We start from the raw sequence: 17,625 nt of genomic DNA, 5'->3' as shown, positions 1-17,625 counted from the left end.
CTATTCTTTTCAGGGACTTTGAAACTTAAATGGATTTTGATTTTATTGATGGGAACTTATACTTCAGAAATAGTAATTTATCCAAAACTGACTAAATCCATTGTTCAATTGTTCAATCAATGCTGCACTATGCACTTTCTGCATAAAATATTGGTATGTTCTATATCTTCACAGTTTATGTAATCTGATGTGGAACAATGAGAACTGGCAATATAAAGCAGTCTAACAAATCGCTGTTATAATGGTGAAAAAACTCAGAACATTCTGACTGTTTTAATTCCCATGCGTCACATTTTTCTGTGCCCTAACAGCAACATAGACGCTTGCTGCCTCTAGTTCTCAAACTGTCTCCACTCCTTGAAATAAAACCAAAAGTATGCCCAGGATTTTCCTTTATTTATGCAGTTTTAAAACTCTTGTATGCAATTTTCTTCAGCCAGAATGACTAATAATTCTACATGCTGGAATGTCAGTGAAAGAGAGCTAAAGAAATCTCTGCACTGAATCTAATCAGCTAAAAACTATCCCTGATTGGATAAAATCAATATACGTGCTATGTATTTCTTAATGTTGTGATAATAATATGCATTCTTCTTTATCTGTTGGGTAATAATTTAATTTGCCATTTATAAAATAGTATTTCAGTTAAATTATCATTGTTAATGTGCAAGATTCAAAGATTTACCTTAATTATGAGCTAAGCTAGAATGTGTGTCAAGTCTCATGTAGCAGCACACTTTGTTGCAACTCTAGCTTTCCACCCTTCCATTGAGCCAAGGGAAGGCCATCACGAGGAATATCCTACTATGAGGCATGACTGAAAGAAGGACACTTAATGTGGACTTAGATTTAGATTTGGACGCCAGTCCGGCTTCCGACCCGGGCACAGCACTGAGACAGCCTTGGTCGCGTTGGTTGATGATCTCTGGAGGGCCAGAGATAGGGGTTGTTCCTCTATCCTGGTCCTATTAGACCTCTCGGCGGCTTTTGATACCATCGACCATGGTATCCTATTGCGCCGGTTGGAGGGGATGGGAGTCGGAGGCACCGTTTTGCGGTGGTTCGGCTCCTACCTCTCCGACCGGAAGCAATGTGTGTTGACAGGGGGGCAGAGGTCGTCCCTGAGGCCACTCACTTGTGGGGTGCCACAGGGGTCGGTCCTCTCGCCTCTCCTGTTCAACGCATATGTGAAGCCGCTGGGCGAGATCATCCGTGGTTTTGGGGTTGAGTACCACCTGTACGCTGATGATACTCAGCTGTACATTTCAACCCCAAACCACCCCAACGAGGCTGTCGAAGTGATGTCCCGGTGTTTGGAAGCCGTTGGGGTCTGGATGGGGGACAACAGACTCAAACTCAACCCCTCCAAGACCGAGTGGCTGTGGGTACCGGCACCTCGGTTCAGCCAGCTGACTCCATCGCTGGCCATAGGGGGCGAACAACTGTCCCCTGTGGAGCGGGCGCGCAATTTGGGCGTCCTCCTTGATGCCCGGCTGTCAATGGAGGACCATGTGGCAGCCGTGGCAAGGGGGGCGTTCCACCAGGTTCGCCTGGTGCGCCAATTGCGCCCCCTACTGGACCGGAGTGCCCTGCGCACGGTCACTCATGCACTGGTGACGTCTCGCCTGGACTACTGCAATGCCCTCTACATGGGGCTTCCCTTGGGACGCATCCGGAGACTGCAGCTAGTTCAGAACGCAGCCGCGCGGGTTATTATGGGGAGTACACATTACTCCCACGTAACACCTCTCCTGCGCGAGCTGCACTGGCTACCTGTGGCCTTTCGGGTGCGTTTCAAGGTATTGATCACCATCTTTAAAGCGCTCCATGGCATAGGACCTAGTTATCTGCAGGATCGCATCCTACCACACACGTCCCTGCGACCTATCCGCTCACACAGGGAGGGGCTCCTCCTGGTGCCGTCCGCTAGGCAATGCCAGCAGGCAACACCTAGGAGTAGGTCCTTCTCTGTGATGGGCCCAACCCTCTGGAATGACCTCCCCCCTGACATTCGAACTACCACCGACCTCCGCTCCTTCGGTCAAAAGTTAAAGACTCACCTATTTCAATCAGCTGGCCTGGCACTTTCTTAGTTTTACCTCCCGGGGATTTATTTTAATTGGGTTTGGGGTTTTAATTGGGATGTTTTTAGGGTTTTAGAATAATTTATTTCTTGTACAGTCTATCTCCCCCTCCAAATGTATTTTAAATGTATTTCATTGTTATGACTGTATTTTATTTGCATTGACTGTACACCGCCCCGAGTCCCTTGTTGGGAGAGGGGGCGGTCTAAAAATCTAAGAAATAAATAAATAAATAAATAAATTTATTAGATTTATAGACCGCCCCCTCTCCCCAAAGGGACTTTGAGGCATGCAATAGAAAGCAATATCAATTAACATCTTGATCTATGTCCCAGCATAGCTTATTTATCCCTCACAAACATAGCTAAATAAAATAGAAACACCCAGAGAATAAAATATTTTTAAAAATTCCCCCACGGGGAAGAAAGGTTGGTAGAAACCAGTGGTTTAGATTTCAACAGAGCGTTAGTATTTATACCTATCTATCTCAACTGATTTCAAATAATCTGATTACACTTTTTCCTCAAAAGATTAGAGGAGACACTTTCTTAATCAGTTTGTTATTTTTTTAAAAAAAAAAGTCAACATGAAATAAATACATGTTTGAATTTCTCCTAATATATCCTGCTCCAGCTATTCCAGGTGCCATATTGCTGTAAGAGTAATTTGAACTGTTTCAAGCTGATGGAATCCTCTACGTGAAGCTAAGCAGAATTGGGCCTGATTGGAACTTTAATGGAGAGCTTCAGGAAGAGCAGACCATACTAGGAAGTCAAAAAGATGTCCAGAAGAAAACAATAGGAAACCACTTCTATGATGTTGACAATTAAACTCTTGCTTTCCATAAAATTTGACTTAAAGGAGACTTAGGTAAGTTGTGAAAAATATGGCATTACAGAGTTTTTTGTTTTGTCTTGTTCTCTTTTGTTGCATTTGTATTGTAAGTATAATGATTCAAATATTCTGTGGAGAAGTCTTTCTAGTAGGACTGTTTTTTACATTCAATGAGAAATTGGTAAGGCATTACTGTATAACTGTCATGATAGGGAACAAAAGATTCAGTGCAATAGGATACAAACTTTGCACACTTCAAGCAGCAGTAATCTTCAGAGCATGTAGACATGTAGATTTGGTCTGTAGGTGCTAAAATTATTCTTGGGTAAATTTGCTATTCAAGTCCACTCTGATGTGAAAAAGGATGCTATCCATGTTACTGTTCCACTAAACTGAAACTATTTTTTGTTATCCTGAAAATTTAATGTAGGCTCTTTTCCAAAAGCCCACAACAGGAGATGAAGCTTGAAATTGTCACCTTATATGTACTGCCAAGACAGCACAGATACCATACATAGATGTCACAGTTGGGGGTCTCTTGGGCTGCTATATCTCAAAAATCTTTGTAATTTAGTTCCTATGCAGAACCAACTTGCTTTAGAGAGAAGAACCTGAAAGGTTATGCAGAAAGTTCCATCACATGTTGTTTCATGCACAAAACATAAAAGGTTTATTCAGACACAGATTCAAATATGAGTGCTAGGCAATGGTATTTTGAAATAGGATGGTCAGGAAAGATATGATGATACAGAAGGCCAATCAAGCATAAGGAACTAAAAGTGTAAGGTATTGTTTTGTATTAGAAATAAAATAATTTCTGTTTTGTGTTGTGCTCTGTTATGATAAAAGACAATTTTATCTTCTACAGACACAGATTCAGAGTGAAAGACTCCCAAATGACTATCACAATCCTTTTCATATCATGGCTCAAGACATGATATAGAGAAAATTCTGGATTATTGTGGGTAATTCATCACAACCATGATTCCCCAACCTGATATGGACTGTGTTTAAATGCCTTGCAAAGCTAATTTACTTTAAACAGGTTTTAAAATTGTGTGTGAGTGAAGTTTGGAAGATATTGAGTTTAGTTAATAACAACTAGACTTTAACAGCTGTATTACTGATGCTTTTGAAATGTACTGTGCTTGATTTTTTAAACGTTTAATCTAGGCTACCTTCCAGTTTTGTGGAAGTTGAAATAACTAAGTAGAATTAGAATGATAAATGAAGACTGAGCACTGGCACTGTTCGACACACTCCGTGCAAATTGTCACAATTTCCCTCCTAGTTCCATTTTCTCTTCCTTAAAATATGTAGCTTTCATTTTCCCATGCTGTAAAGCAGAACTGTATCACAGTACTGCTCATACAGATCAGATGTGTTGACATGCAGAATTGTCTTATATCTGATGTGCCCACAGTCAGAAATCAGTATGCGAAATTAATTGTCACAGGTATGCTTTTTAAGCAGACAGAAAGCTGCTTCAAGAGCTGCTAACCCTGCTAAACATTATATTACAATAGGATAAAATTGAGCTGTGACAAAACTCTTACTCAATAGATAATAAATCTCATGTAGTGGATCTGATTCACCTTGTTAACAGTGGAACATCTTCTCCTTGCATAACTAATGATAGTGTCATATATATTGCTACCCATTGCAGGTTATTGTCAGAAAAAAAATGTTTTGTGGATTTTTATATCAATTTGTATGTTCTGGTCTATTACCTTTCTGAGAACAAATACTTAAATATTAATTGCTGTGTTCATGTGGGCATCCCTAGTCTAATCAAGAATTTAAAATGTTTGAATATATTCAGATACTTGAATTTAATTTATGTATTATGATCTCAGCACCAGCATGAATACAGTTTCTATAATATTATTCAGAAATGTTGAACTGGGCTTGTCAATTAAACTGCAAAACTAAACCTTCAACTTATACAAATTAATTTAAATTAATAAATTTAAATTAATTAATAAATTAATTAACATAATTTTGTATCATGCTACCATCCTCGTTAAAAGGTGCTATTACTACAAATTACCTATTGTCATGTTCAGCTGGACCTGCCAACCAAGCTTATTCCACCCAAAATTTCAAGATGCCACCTTGAAATTGCTAGGAAATTACCTAAATACTTATTTTAACTTGCTATTCTGTGGTAAAAAATATCTGATATAAATGATACCATAATGTTACTAGGAAATTTGATTTATGTGATGATGGTCACTAACTGAGCAATTTTATAAAGGACATGCTAAATTCATGAAAAAAAATGCATCACTGATCAAATAGAATCTCCGTGATAATTTTTCTGAACTTTGTGGCAGTCTTTGTTACCATTGATCAAAGCATCTTTTGAATCAACCATTTCATCATAAAACATATTAAAATGCTCTCCCCCCCCCCCCCCCGTCAGGGCAAAGTATGCTTCTTTTGTTCCATTTTGCTTCCTTCAGCTTGCGCAGTGCCACTAGCTGCTCTCTAACTCCTTAAACCAGGGGTGAACAAACTTGGGAACTTTAAGACTTGTGGACTTCAACTCCCAGAATTCCCCAGCTGGCTGGGGAATTCTGGGAGTTGAAGTCCACAAGTCTTAAAGTTCCCAAGTTTGGACACCCCTGCCTTAAACAAACTATTGGAAGTAGAATCTCCTAATAGTCTGTGCTAAAGTGTCATCAGAATGAAAATCACATATAGCTTTTCCTTTGATCAACTAATTAGAAAATCACTTTGGAACTTCTGAACAATATCTGGATGTTGTTTTGAGGTGAGGCACACTAAAGTTCAATCCAAGTAAGACAGAGATAATTATGATGGCCGTTGTCTTTTGTATATGTTTGATTCTCAATAATACCCTGTTTCCCGAAAATAAGACCTCCCCGGATAATAAGCCCAATCGGGCTTTTGAACACATGCGCTAAAATAAGCCCTCCCTTGAAAATAAGCCCTCCCCAAAAATATTGCAACATAGCAGCAGCCATGAGGTGACCATGCTCACCGCCTCCTGCACCTCAAAAAAAATAAGACCTCCCCAAAATTAAGGCCAAGTGCTTATTTTGAGAGGGGGGCAAAAGAAAATAAGACCCTGTCTTATTTTTGGGAAAACACAGTATTATTTCACTTCTGAAGAACCAAGTTCAAAGCTTCAGGATATTTCTGGACTTAGAAATATCTGTGAAAGCACAAATGATGACAGTGGTGAGTAGTGCACTTTAGCAGGTTAAACTGATTTGATATGGTCACACTCAGTCACACTCAGGTTAGATTGTAATGCGTATTACACTAGATTCTCTTTGAAGGATTTGGAAGTGTCACCTGGTGCAAAATGTACTACATATGTAGATAATGGTTAAATGACATACAGACCATATGTGTTCCCAATGAGCTTATGTATGTCTCCAAGAAATACTCTTAGAGTTCTCTTTTTAATACCAGTTCCTGAGAACTTGAAAAATAACTAATCATCAGAGGAAGATTAAACCAAGAGATGGTTTCACTCAGTATAAAAAGAGGTTTACATATCTGAATGAAAGTTTTTTCCCCCAAGTATAAGTAAAATGACTTTAGTAATCTTATGAAGCTGCATTGTCAGTAAAAAGCAATTCTCCTTCAATAGCGCCTTCAGTAGCTTTACAAAACACAATTTGGGTATTAAACAAGTATTAAAAGGACCCTAACAGCAACTTTCAGAGATAAGCAATTGATTTAAATGTTATACTAATACGAAAATGGCACTTGGGCCGAGTTCTATGTCTCTCCACATTCACACAGCATGTTGTTATCCAATAAAAGCCTCCACTTGAATATATTGGTCTTACATTTAGGCACTCCAACCCTCAATCTATTCAGAATCCTCCAAGTAGTGTAAGGGAAACCAGATCCTTTAGCCATAACCACCTTTAATGTTATTTCTTGCTCAATGATCTCCTTCCTCTATCTTTTAATAAAGCTTTTCCTATATCTGAGTTGGAGGGCTTGGGACATAAGTCCATTCAGAGGATTATCTGGGTTCATTCTCATGCTAAGTTCCTTCGGTATCTGCTGCTACCTCTCTCCTGATCTTATGTGCGGCAATGCTAGCGAGGGAGTATATTTTCTCTATTGGTGTAGATTTGAGGCATCCTATTACTAAATGTAACTTCATTGATGGCAATGCTTCATTGATGGCGATGTCAACTTTTTTTGCGTGTGAAGATGTGCCCCACATTGGGGCAGCTTACTCTACTACAGAGATGCTCAAGGTCAAAGCTGATATGCACAACATAGATGGCTGAGCTGCCCATGTATAGTTTATTAATTTCCTGATGATATTGTTCCTCGAGATAGCCTTAGTATTCAGGCAATGCTGTTTTAAAAAGAGCCTCCAGTTGAGTGTTTCAGCTACTCAGTGTTGGACAGTGCTGTAGTTAGTTCCCTTGCCACATAATGTCCAACTCTTCCCTTGCATCTTGATTTTGGAGGTGTAAAGCATACACATGGGTCTTGTTTGGGCTGGGTTTTAAATGGTTGATTGTGTTTTGTTCTGATTGAGATTTTCCAGCTACCTCATCAAAAGTTGATCCTTGTCGGCCACTGCTGTCTTGTCCACATGGTTCAATAGATTTGTGTTGTCAGGGACTGGTTGATTGTTTGTATAGTGTCGGAGATAATACATTTCCTTTTGGCAGCTCATTTTTCTGCATCCTCCCTCTACTCGTACTTACCATTCAGTAGCACATAGAATCTCCAGTTCTGGAGGAAGCTGCCAATGACTCTGGTTAGCTTATGATCTCTGCTGATATTATTTAATTTACATAGCAATATCCTATGGTTTACAGTGTCATATGCTGCACTTATGTTGATGAAAGCCACTCCAGTAATTAGTTTTCTTTCAAAACCATCCTCAATATATTGTGTAAGGTTTAGGATTTCACCACAACATGACTTCCCTGTTTGCTCCCTTATAATCATTTCAACAATAAATTTTTGAAATACGATTGAGAATCATACGTTCCAATGTCTTGTAGAGATGCATAGGAGTGATACTGGTCAGTAATTTTTCAGCTCATCTGAGACTTTGCTGGGTTTCAGTAAGGCAGCAACTGTAGCCTGCCACTATCCCACTTTGGGGATCTTAAATTCAGATGTACAATAGTTCATCAATTGCTTTTATTATTTTTATAAACAAGTTAAGGTGGAAAGCATACATAATACGCCTTCCTCCTTCTATCTTCCCACAACAACAACAACTTTGAGGTGAGTTAGGCTGAGAGAATGTGACTGACCCAAGATCACCCAGCTAGTTTTCATGCCTAAGGCAGCATTAGAACTCATGATTTCCCATGATTATCTGGTGCCTTAATCACCACACCAAATATTTATTATTAGTAGTATTTAATGTACAAAACAATCACTTTTTAAATTATCTGAGTTTTTGAAACAGGAAGACATTCTTCTAAGGTAGAAACAGGTATTGCTGAAATTTCAAATCAATGTTTGTTACCATCATAGACAATTCCGGTGTTTCTGAGGAAAATTTGAGGGAAGGGCAAGCAACTGCAGGGTCCTACCAATTTCAGGGAGCAGGATGAATGACTCTAGAATGCCACAGATACCAGAGTTGGCATGAATTATGCATCCCTTGTTTAAAGAGAGGTCAACATCATCAATAATGGACCAAGGATTTCTTGCCATCCATTTGTATCTTCTTGTGCCAGCAGCAATTCATGAAATCTGCATGGATTTCCTCACTATTTTTCAGAACTGAGCAAAGAAGCTATAGAAGAGAAAATGCTACCAGGCCAATATGCAGCAAATTTCGGTGCACGTTTACTAGGCTCTGGATGAATTCAGGATTAATTTGCAGATATGATTAGAAGACCTAATTAATGACAACAAGGTAGAACAACTAGACTTAGAATTGACAGTGAAGAAACTGAAATGATGGACGATGAATGGCTTTTAGGATCAACGATCAACAGTAAGGGGAGAAGCAATCAAGAAATACCTTGGAAAAGATATTCAGCTGTGATGTTTCTGTACCTACAAAGACCAGAATCATGCAAGCTATGGTATTTCCTGTGATTTCCTTTTCGAGACCACCTACTGCCACCAATAGCCTCCCACCGTCCAGTACGATCCCACAGAGTTGGCCTCTTCAGGGCGCCGTCGGCCAGACAGTGTCGGCTGGTGACCCCCAGGGGGAGAGCCTTCTCTGTGGAAGCGCCTTCCCTCTGGAATGAGCTGCCCCCGGAGCTTCGCATAATCCCTGACCTCCGGTCCTTCCGAAGCACCCTAAAAAGTTGGCTTTTCCAGCAAGCCGGCCTGGCCTGTTAATTTTATTTAATTTTTAAAATGTGAGTGTTATATAAATTGGGTTTGTTTTTTGGACTGTTTCTAATTTCCTTTTAACTTTTGTACTATGTGTTTTTTAATGCTGTATGCCGCCCTGAGTCCTTGGGAGAAGGGTGGCATGTAAATCCAATAAATCCAATCCAAATCCAATACTCTATGAAAGTCAAAGTTTACTTTTAAAGAAGCAGGGTAGGTAGACTATTGATATCTTTGAACTTTATATTGGAGAAGACTCCTGAGAATACTGTGGATAGGCATGAAAACAAATCAGTGGGTCATTGAACAAATCAAACCAGAGTTCTTACCTAAGACACAAAGGACCAGGCTCAAATTATCCTACTTTGGGCATGTTATGCAAAGAGCCAGCTCTCTGCAAATTCTCTAACGCTGGAAAAGGTGTGAGGAAAGAAAAGGACAACCAACAGCAAGATGGATAGACATGGTTACAGTGATGAGTGCACAGCTGCAAGACCCAAAATACTAAGTGAAGGATAGATTGTCATGGAGTAAAATCGATGTGGTTGTGATTGTGGTTGTTAGAAGTAAAAAATGATTTAATTGCACAAAATCAAATCGGGTACATTGGTATACTAATTTTTATATTAGTATGAAAAAAGAGAAAGAATAAAGGAAGGATTGTATATTATCCCCAGCTCAATCAAGAAATGGCAACTGTAATACGGAAGAGGGTGCTGGGATACCAATGTCCATTAAAAAAAAATTAACCATAGAATTTACATTTTGCAATCTTACATTGTTCTAACATTTCAAGCCATTTCCTGCTTGACCAATCATTCCCAACATGGGGCCCACACCCCACAGAGGGGCAATTTGATTTTTAATGGGAGCAATTTGAAGCTTGTTTAAACCAAGTTAATGGCCTTTTAGGCTTCCTCCTTGTGAGTAGAGTTCACTTTTTGAGTAAAGTAAGGAATATATGTCACAGGGGAGGGGGGGGCATCAGGATTTTAGAGATGCTTAGTTTGGGCATGGCCAAAAAAAAGGTTGGGAACTACTGTGCCTGACTATACAAAAATAATATTTCAGATTTTATTTTATGTGTCTATTAATAAACCGGACATCTCACCACTGCCAACTCGTTGTGGCCACAGCGAGTTGTCCCGCAGTAACTTGGCCATAGCAAGTTGGCCTTGGTGAATTGTCCTACAGGTCACGATGAATTGTACATGGACAGTCCTCAACTTGCTACCACAATTGGACCCAAAATTTCTATTGCTAAGTGAGACTTTTGCTAAGTGAATTTTTCCCCATTTCTTGCCACATTTGTTAAGTGAATCACTTCAGTTGTAATTTTGTTAACAGGGTTGTTAAATGAATTTGGCTTCCCCATTGACTTTGCTTGTCAAAAGGCCACAAAAGGTGATCACATGATCCCAGGACACTACATTTGTCATAAATATGAGTCAGTTGCTAAGCATCTGAATTTTGATCACATGACCATAGGAATGCAGCAATGGTCATAAAGTGTGAAAAATGGTCATATCACTTTTTTCAGTGCCATTGTAACTCAGAACAATCGCTAAAGTAACTGTTGTAAGTTGAGAACTGTCACTGCGTTAATTGTTTGCTAGCTGAACTGAATAGTTACTGAAGACTTATTGCGCAGGTCATAGGCCCTTATCAGCAATGATTTACTGCACATGCTTAACATGTTTATAACACATCACACATTCCAGAGACTTCTTTCCTTTTGCTCTTCTGTTCGTCTGCCTAGAAGGTGGGTGACAAACTGCTCTTGCCAAAATGTAACAATTAGATAGATTTGTTTATTTTCTTATTTTAATAGTTCTTATTAAAAGTTTGTTTTAATTAGAACTTGTTACTGGATCTTACTTTCGCTTCTTGAAGATATGCTGTTTGGAAAAGCCGACAGTCTACACCTCATTAGCTCAGGGTGAAATTTCCCCTGACAAGGACTACCTGTACAAAACTTAGGACAACTATTGCTTACCCTTCTGAAAAAAAATATGTATCATGCTCATTGCTGATAAATAGTACTATGGCAAAGGTATTTAAATATGTTGGTAAAACTAAACAGTGAATGAAATGAAATAAATAACCACATCCCTCTTTCCCCGAAAATAAGACCTCCCTGGATAATAAGCTCATTCAGGCTTTTGAGTGCATGCGTTAAAATAAGCCCTCCCAAAAAAATAAGCCATCCCAAAAATATATTGCAACACAGCAGCAGCCGTGAGGTGACCACGCTCGCTGCCTCCTGCACATCAAAAATAATAAGACCACCCCAAAAATAAGGCCAGTGCTTATTTCAAACACGGTACTTTTTAAAAACTAAACATCTAGCAAATTTCTCATTTTTTATTAGCATAACAAAAAGTCATGAAGTTTTTATGAAAGGCATTCATTCTCTCATTCTCTCTTGCACTTTAAGTCTGAATTATCCTTTAAGAAACATTAAACATTTTAAAAGATGAGCTTTCAGTGAACTGTAGTGCGGTAGGCGCTATTTTGAAGTTCCTGCTAAAATGACATTGAGGGAAATGAACACATATTTTTTTACCACACACAAATATGTAGTTTTGGATCAACAAATCATCAAATCACATCTTTATTATGGCATGTTATGTTATCACTTCCCTCCTTCTCTGGATGCTCACGCCAAAGCTTAGCTGTTTATGATGAACTTGATAAGCTGACCCCCATAAAACCATATGGGGCAGCATTTCACACACTGCAAGTTTCATCTTGTGCATTTTAAACATACAGTACATAGTTTTAATTTAGTTTGTATTTTTCTGGACTTTAAACTTGGATGCTCACATCAACCAAATTTTTGAAAGATCTTGTTTTTCAATATTTTTCCCTTAACTTTAATCCTTTCTTATATGTCTGTTATTAGTAAGCACACTATTCCCATGGATACATATTACCTGAATACATTTTTTTGCAGGAGGCTTGGGGTTAAAATGAGGTTTCTGTTCTAAGGTTGAAATTCAAACCTTTAAATATTGATTCTGCCATAGAAAGTCTGCATAAAATGTAATGGAGGATCGATGGCTGAAATTAAGTAAGGACATGTTTTAATCAGAAATTGGCTCAAGAAGCTTGTATATAACATATTGAAGGGATCCACTGGTGAATGTTATTAAAGGTTCTTAGCCATGAAACAACTATTTGTTTTGGGAGGATTTTTACGGGGAAAAAAGGGAGAAAAGAGAATATTCAAAAAAGAAGAAAAGTTGTTGAAAAGTTTCTATTCTGTCTTTCCACACTTCATCTAGCATTTAGAATCCCTGCCATCTCTTCTGTCCCTGGGTCCATTTCAATTCCACAATTACATTGATTATTGACTATTCATCTCCTATGATTATATATCATTATATTCACTATTTTTCCATACCACTAAAAAAAAAAACCCCACTACTTGTGTTATAGCAATCTTCCTATTATGGCAAGTATTTAAATCGGCTGAAAAAGATTGAAATTAAAAGCATAATGTAAAAAGTTACAAATGCAATTAAACTTTCTTCTGTGACCATAATAAAAATTGATTTGGGGAGGTGGGAATTAAACTTAGCAAACAAAAAGAAACAAATTTAAATCTAATTATTAAAAATCTGACAAACAGTCTTTACAGATTTCTTGGTTGTATTGAGATTGGGGACCGTATTTGCTGCCAAAGGAGTTGCATTCTTCCTTCCACATATTAAATAGAGGGACTTGTGGCACAAGGGAAATCTCTGAACGGTGTGCCTCTGCAGATTTTAACACTATACAGCTTTCAGTGGGGAGAGGCAAGTCAATTACTTACTCAGAACCCAAAGGTTGTATGTCAAGATATTTGCTAGGAAATGGAAACAAAAGCAAGCCGCAACTTGGCACTTTGTACCTACTGTCAAAGAGAAAGAGAAAACAAACTGAAATCTTGCCAATTTCATTGCTATGCCAATTTGTAACTTATTGCTGTGACTGGGCTACTGCACATCCTGGAACAGTTCCCAAAAAATGCAGGAGGTCAACACAACACAATTTTAATAGCGTTCGTTCCATTCTTGCCACTAGTACAGGGGGTCAAACTCATGTTGTCATGGCGGTGTCATGTGACGTATCAGGACTTTTTCCCTCTTCACTAAACTGGGCGTGGGCATAGCCAGCGCATGACACATTCGGCCTGCGGGCCATGAGTTTGACAGCCCTGCACTAGAACAACAAAACCATGCTTATGCCTACAATAAAAAATAGATACCAAAAGGCCAGTATGCTATCCTTGTGGCTCTACACATCATTGGTTTTTAATAGTAAAACAAGTAAGAATGTCTTTGCAGTTGGATAAGTTCTCTACCAAGTTTCTTACTACTGTATTTTTCAGATTATAAGATGCACCTTTTTCCCTCATAAAAGGTTGGTGTGTCTTACAAACAGAATACAGCATTTTTTGCCTCCCAAAACCCTGCCATGCAGAGCCTTTAGAAAGCTTCCAGAATGCTCCTGGGGCCTGGGGAGGGCAGAAATGAGTGAAAAACAGGCCGTTTTTTGCCCCACTGGCCCCCAGGAGCACTCTATAAGCCTCCTAAAGGCTATGCATGCCCTTTTTTTGACAAAAAATTGGCTGGTTTTCGTGAAAACAGGCCATTTTTTGCTAGTTTTTGCCCCCCCCCCCTGAGGAGCACTCCTAAAGGCTATTCATGCCCTTTTTTGAAAAAAAAAAAACCAGGCAATTTTTGGGAGGTTTGCAGAGTGCAAAAACTTTTTTTTTAATTTGCCTCTTCAAAATCTTGGTGTGTCTTATACTCCAAAAAATTCGGTATTTCAGGAACCTCAACAATTTAAGAAAGAGGCATCAATTGACTTTTGTTCTGTTTTATTCTGTTTTGCACTGACTTCTCATGGTGTTGTCAGTTAATTTAACACAATGTTTCTCAATTTTGGTAAATTTAAGAAATGTGGACTTCAACTCCCAGACGTCCCCAACAAGCATGTAGAATTCTAGCAGAAGGAAATTCTGTTTAATTCAAAATGAATGCATGCAGCATTAAGGCACCAAAACTCTATTTTAGTCTTATAGCCTTGATTTAAGGAGTTTAAAATGTGAAGTAGAATGTGCTTGTAGTGGTATGAAAAACTCTGGGTTTACCATGTGAAGTCTGTAACTAAAAATATTACTTTGCTCTGATGGAAATACTGTGTTATTTCTGATATTTAAAAAAACTTAAAGTGAACTCTATATGTGAAGAATATTAAATTGACTTAATGGGAAATGTGCTCACTATTGCTTTGGATAATCAAGATTTAATTTTGTGTTTAAGAAATGAAGTTTCTTAAATGAGATTTAACTCGTGTCTTTTTGCAATCTCCCCCCCCCCCTTACTGGTTGTGTGTGTGTGTGTTTGTGTGTCCGTGTGTGCAGCTAATGTCCTCCTCCCCTCTGTGTTTCCATTTTAAAACAAATAAAATTGGAATTGGACTTTAGAAATTGGAAATAAAAGTAAAAATAACTTTAAGTAAATGTGATATAAGAGAAAAAGTTTAAATAATTTGTTAAATTAATTAAGCAGACAATATGGAATTTTGGATGTATAATAAATTATTTGATATGTTAAAAAATGCATGTGAAACACTAAATGGGAAAAAACAGTGGAAATTCAGAGGAATACCTAAAACAAGGAAAAGGAGAAAAGGTGAAAAGAAAAGGGACTGAATGAAGAACAGAAAGATACTACAGAAGAAAAAGAGATTGTGAAAGGGAAATACTTAGATGGTTATACTGGGATTTACAGTGATATATCCAAAGGAGACAAGGGGGAAGTGGCCCCCCAAAAAGGGACAGTTAAATAGCAAAAGTGGGATTAATGGGGAAAGATGGGGGAACTGGGGAGAGGTACTAAAACAACAGGATTAAAAAGGAGAACAAAGATTGAAAAGAAAAAATATAGAAATTTTAAGATCAAGAAAAAGAAAAACTAGGCAAATGGATGGAAAGAAGAGTATATAAGAGAAGTGAAGTTTCTAAGAGACTAAGAGAAAATGGTTGAAAGGAGGAAAGAAAGAAAAGGATTTACTAGTAGAATAGAATGAAATTTGTAAATATAGCCAACAGTATATATTCAATACGATGGAAGGGAAATGGATTAATATTATTACTTGTGGATAACTAATTAAATAAAATGTTTACTATATAAAATTAAATTTGAGAATATATGTTATTTTAAAGTAAAACAGAATAATAGATGGAAATGATGTGTTAAATTGGATTACTTTGGAGAGGCAAATAATGATATTGTCTATATATTAAGAATAAATTAAAATTAAGTGGGAGAATATGGAATGAATATGGATGACTGAAATGTAAAATGAAAATATGATGTAAAATGAACTATGTACAATAGAAGATGTAAAGGAGGAAAAACCAGGACAACACTTTGTTTATAAAAGAAGTTAAAATATGTAACAAAAAATAAAAAACTTTATTTTCAAAATAAAAGAATGTTAAGTATTAATTAGTAGTGGGTAAAATGAGACACAAGAGGAAAGTTAGTTTGGACTTCACAATGAAATAATGGTCAACAGGTTCTAAGACTAGCTGCCTTGCAGAATTTAGAAACCTCCGTAATATCACATTTTCCTTTCTTTTACTAAGATAGTATAGACTCTATTGTTCCATAGGCTTTTGTGCCTATGAAGCAGACCGCAGGAAAGAATGGAGAGAAGTCAGCTGAAATACCCATAATTTTGCACGTTTTGTAGGATGTCCATAATATCGTATTTCTTCTAAGCATGAATGAAATGTTATTCTGTAGCTCATAAGAACTATGATTACAGCCAGATGTGCTATTCCTTTGAAGGCAGTTGAATTTATACAGAAGATTATACTCTGTGTCTCTTCCAGAGGTAGAAGCTATACTTGACAGGAATGTGGAAGGCAGGCTGCAAAGAAGTTGCTAAATATACATACTCAGCACTTGAAGAAATTCTCAGAGAACTTCAAATCCCAGCTGATTCCAAGAAAGCCAAGGGACTAGGGATCTGTCAGCTTCTTCCTGTTCCTCAGAATAATTGGTGTCAAGGCATGCCCGCTGGTGCGACAGATTACTGGTGAGTGTCATTTGCAACAGTGCAATGCAGATGAAGTGCTTGCCTTGCAAGGGAGAGAGTGTTGGGGTTCTGAATCATATATTTTGCACATGGATTACGGTTGAATAGAATTACTAGTCTCTTCATCTCCATTCATTTTCCTCACTTCTGGTATTACATGCCCAACTGAACAAACGTCCTCCTCTGCCCCAACACATCAAACTTTTTGCTTGTGTAGCCTTTTGTAGAGGAATCCACAAATCAGACAGCTTCATCAGAAACGTATGGGCATGAATGCACGCTGTATTTACAAAAGGGGCAGCACTTGCATCACAATGTCACAATGCTCATTATATCATTTTCCTCTCTTGCCCTCTCTTCATGTCCATGCTTTCAAAAATGAGAAAACATTGCATAACGGAAGCTCCTTCAATCCCTGAACCATTACAGTGCAGTGTGTCTGTCCCCCCCCCAAAAAAAACCAGTGGCGTGATAGATAATAACAAGTGACTACTATTATGCTATAGGCTCACATCAAATCATTGATTTTGTGAGGGAAACGGGAATGTATGTTTCAGAGTGGGATGTGGAATAAATTACTTTAGTTGAATAGCAACCATTACTTTTGACAGCCAATTACTTTTGACATGTTTTGATCCATCAACCCCAAATATCTCAATCCCAGGCATTATTACTATGAAACAATGTGTACATGCACAGAGAAGAGATTGGTAGAAAAGCATTAATGTATATACGACAAGAAATGATGGGAAGGAACTAAAAATTTTCATCCTCTCTTGTTTTTTCTATCTTCTATTGCTTTTGTATGTTTTCTCCCTGCCATTTCCTTTCTGATCGTGGAACAGGGTTGAAAAGATTATTTGAGACAATGGTTGTTGCTCATACGTTTTGTAAGGCAGTTCATTTGCCCATTACTCCCGCATTACTTTTAAGCTACACACTCAGTATACATGCATATTCAAGCTAGAAGTTTTAACCTATGGCTTGTGTATATATCAAACCAAGCCAAAAATAATCCAGCCATATTTTGGTTAAGTCTTACATATGTAACATGCAAAAACTGAATGCCACTTGAGCATCGTTAAAATTCTAACCATAATTTAGGATTATGTTTATTTTACTTTTTTACATTATTGTATTTTTTACTATTTTAGTTAATTCAAAAGAAAAAAATAGCATGTTAGATCACAATCAAAGTAAAATCAATTGCTTTGAAAACCGGGGCCATACTTGCAAATCCTGTGTTCAAACCTATTGACCCAACCCAGTGAAAAATCTGTTTTATTTTGTA

At 37.9% G+C, this 17,625-nt stretch overlaps 1 protein-coding gene across 3 annotated transcripts in view; it reads left to right on the top strand.

Annotated features, from left to right (window-relative positions):
• The window catches only part of LOC309390646 (galactosylgalactosylxylosylprotein 3-beta-glucuronosyltransferase 1-like), a 62,268-nt gene that overhangs the window by 30,426 nt on the left and 14,217 nt on the right, over positions 1 to 17,625 (top strand). For 2 of the 3 annotated variants that reach the window (XM_081950200.1, XM_081950198.1), the window contains exons 2-3: positions 2,718 to 2,954; positions 16,129 to 16,334. The gene's annotated coding sequence lies outside the window, so the exon portion shown is untranslated. The remainder of the gene's footprint in view (positions 1 to 2,717; positions 2,955 to 16,128; positions 16,335 to 17,625) is intronic. The other variant, XM_081950199.1, reaches the window with a different exon arrangement.

The sequence above is a fragment of the Natrix helvetica genome (assembly GCF_964273705.1).
Source record: "Natrix helvetica genome assembly, chromosome: 4".
Lineage (NCBI taxonomy): Eukaryota > Metazoa > Chordata > Lepidosauria > Squamata > Natricidae > Natrix > Natrix helvetica.
Note: the sequence above shows the minus strand (reverse complement) of the source record. Positions and strands in the feature narration are given on the sequence as shown.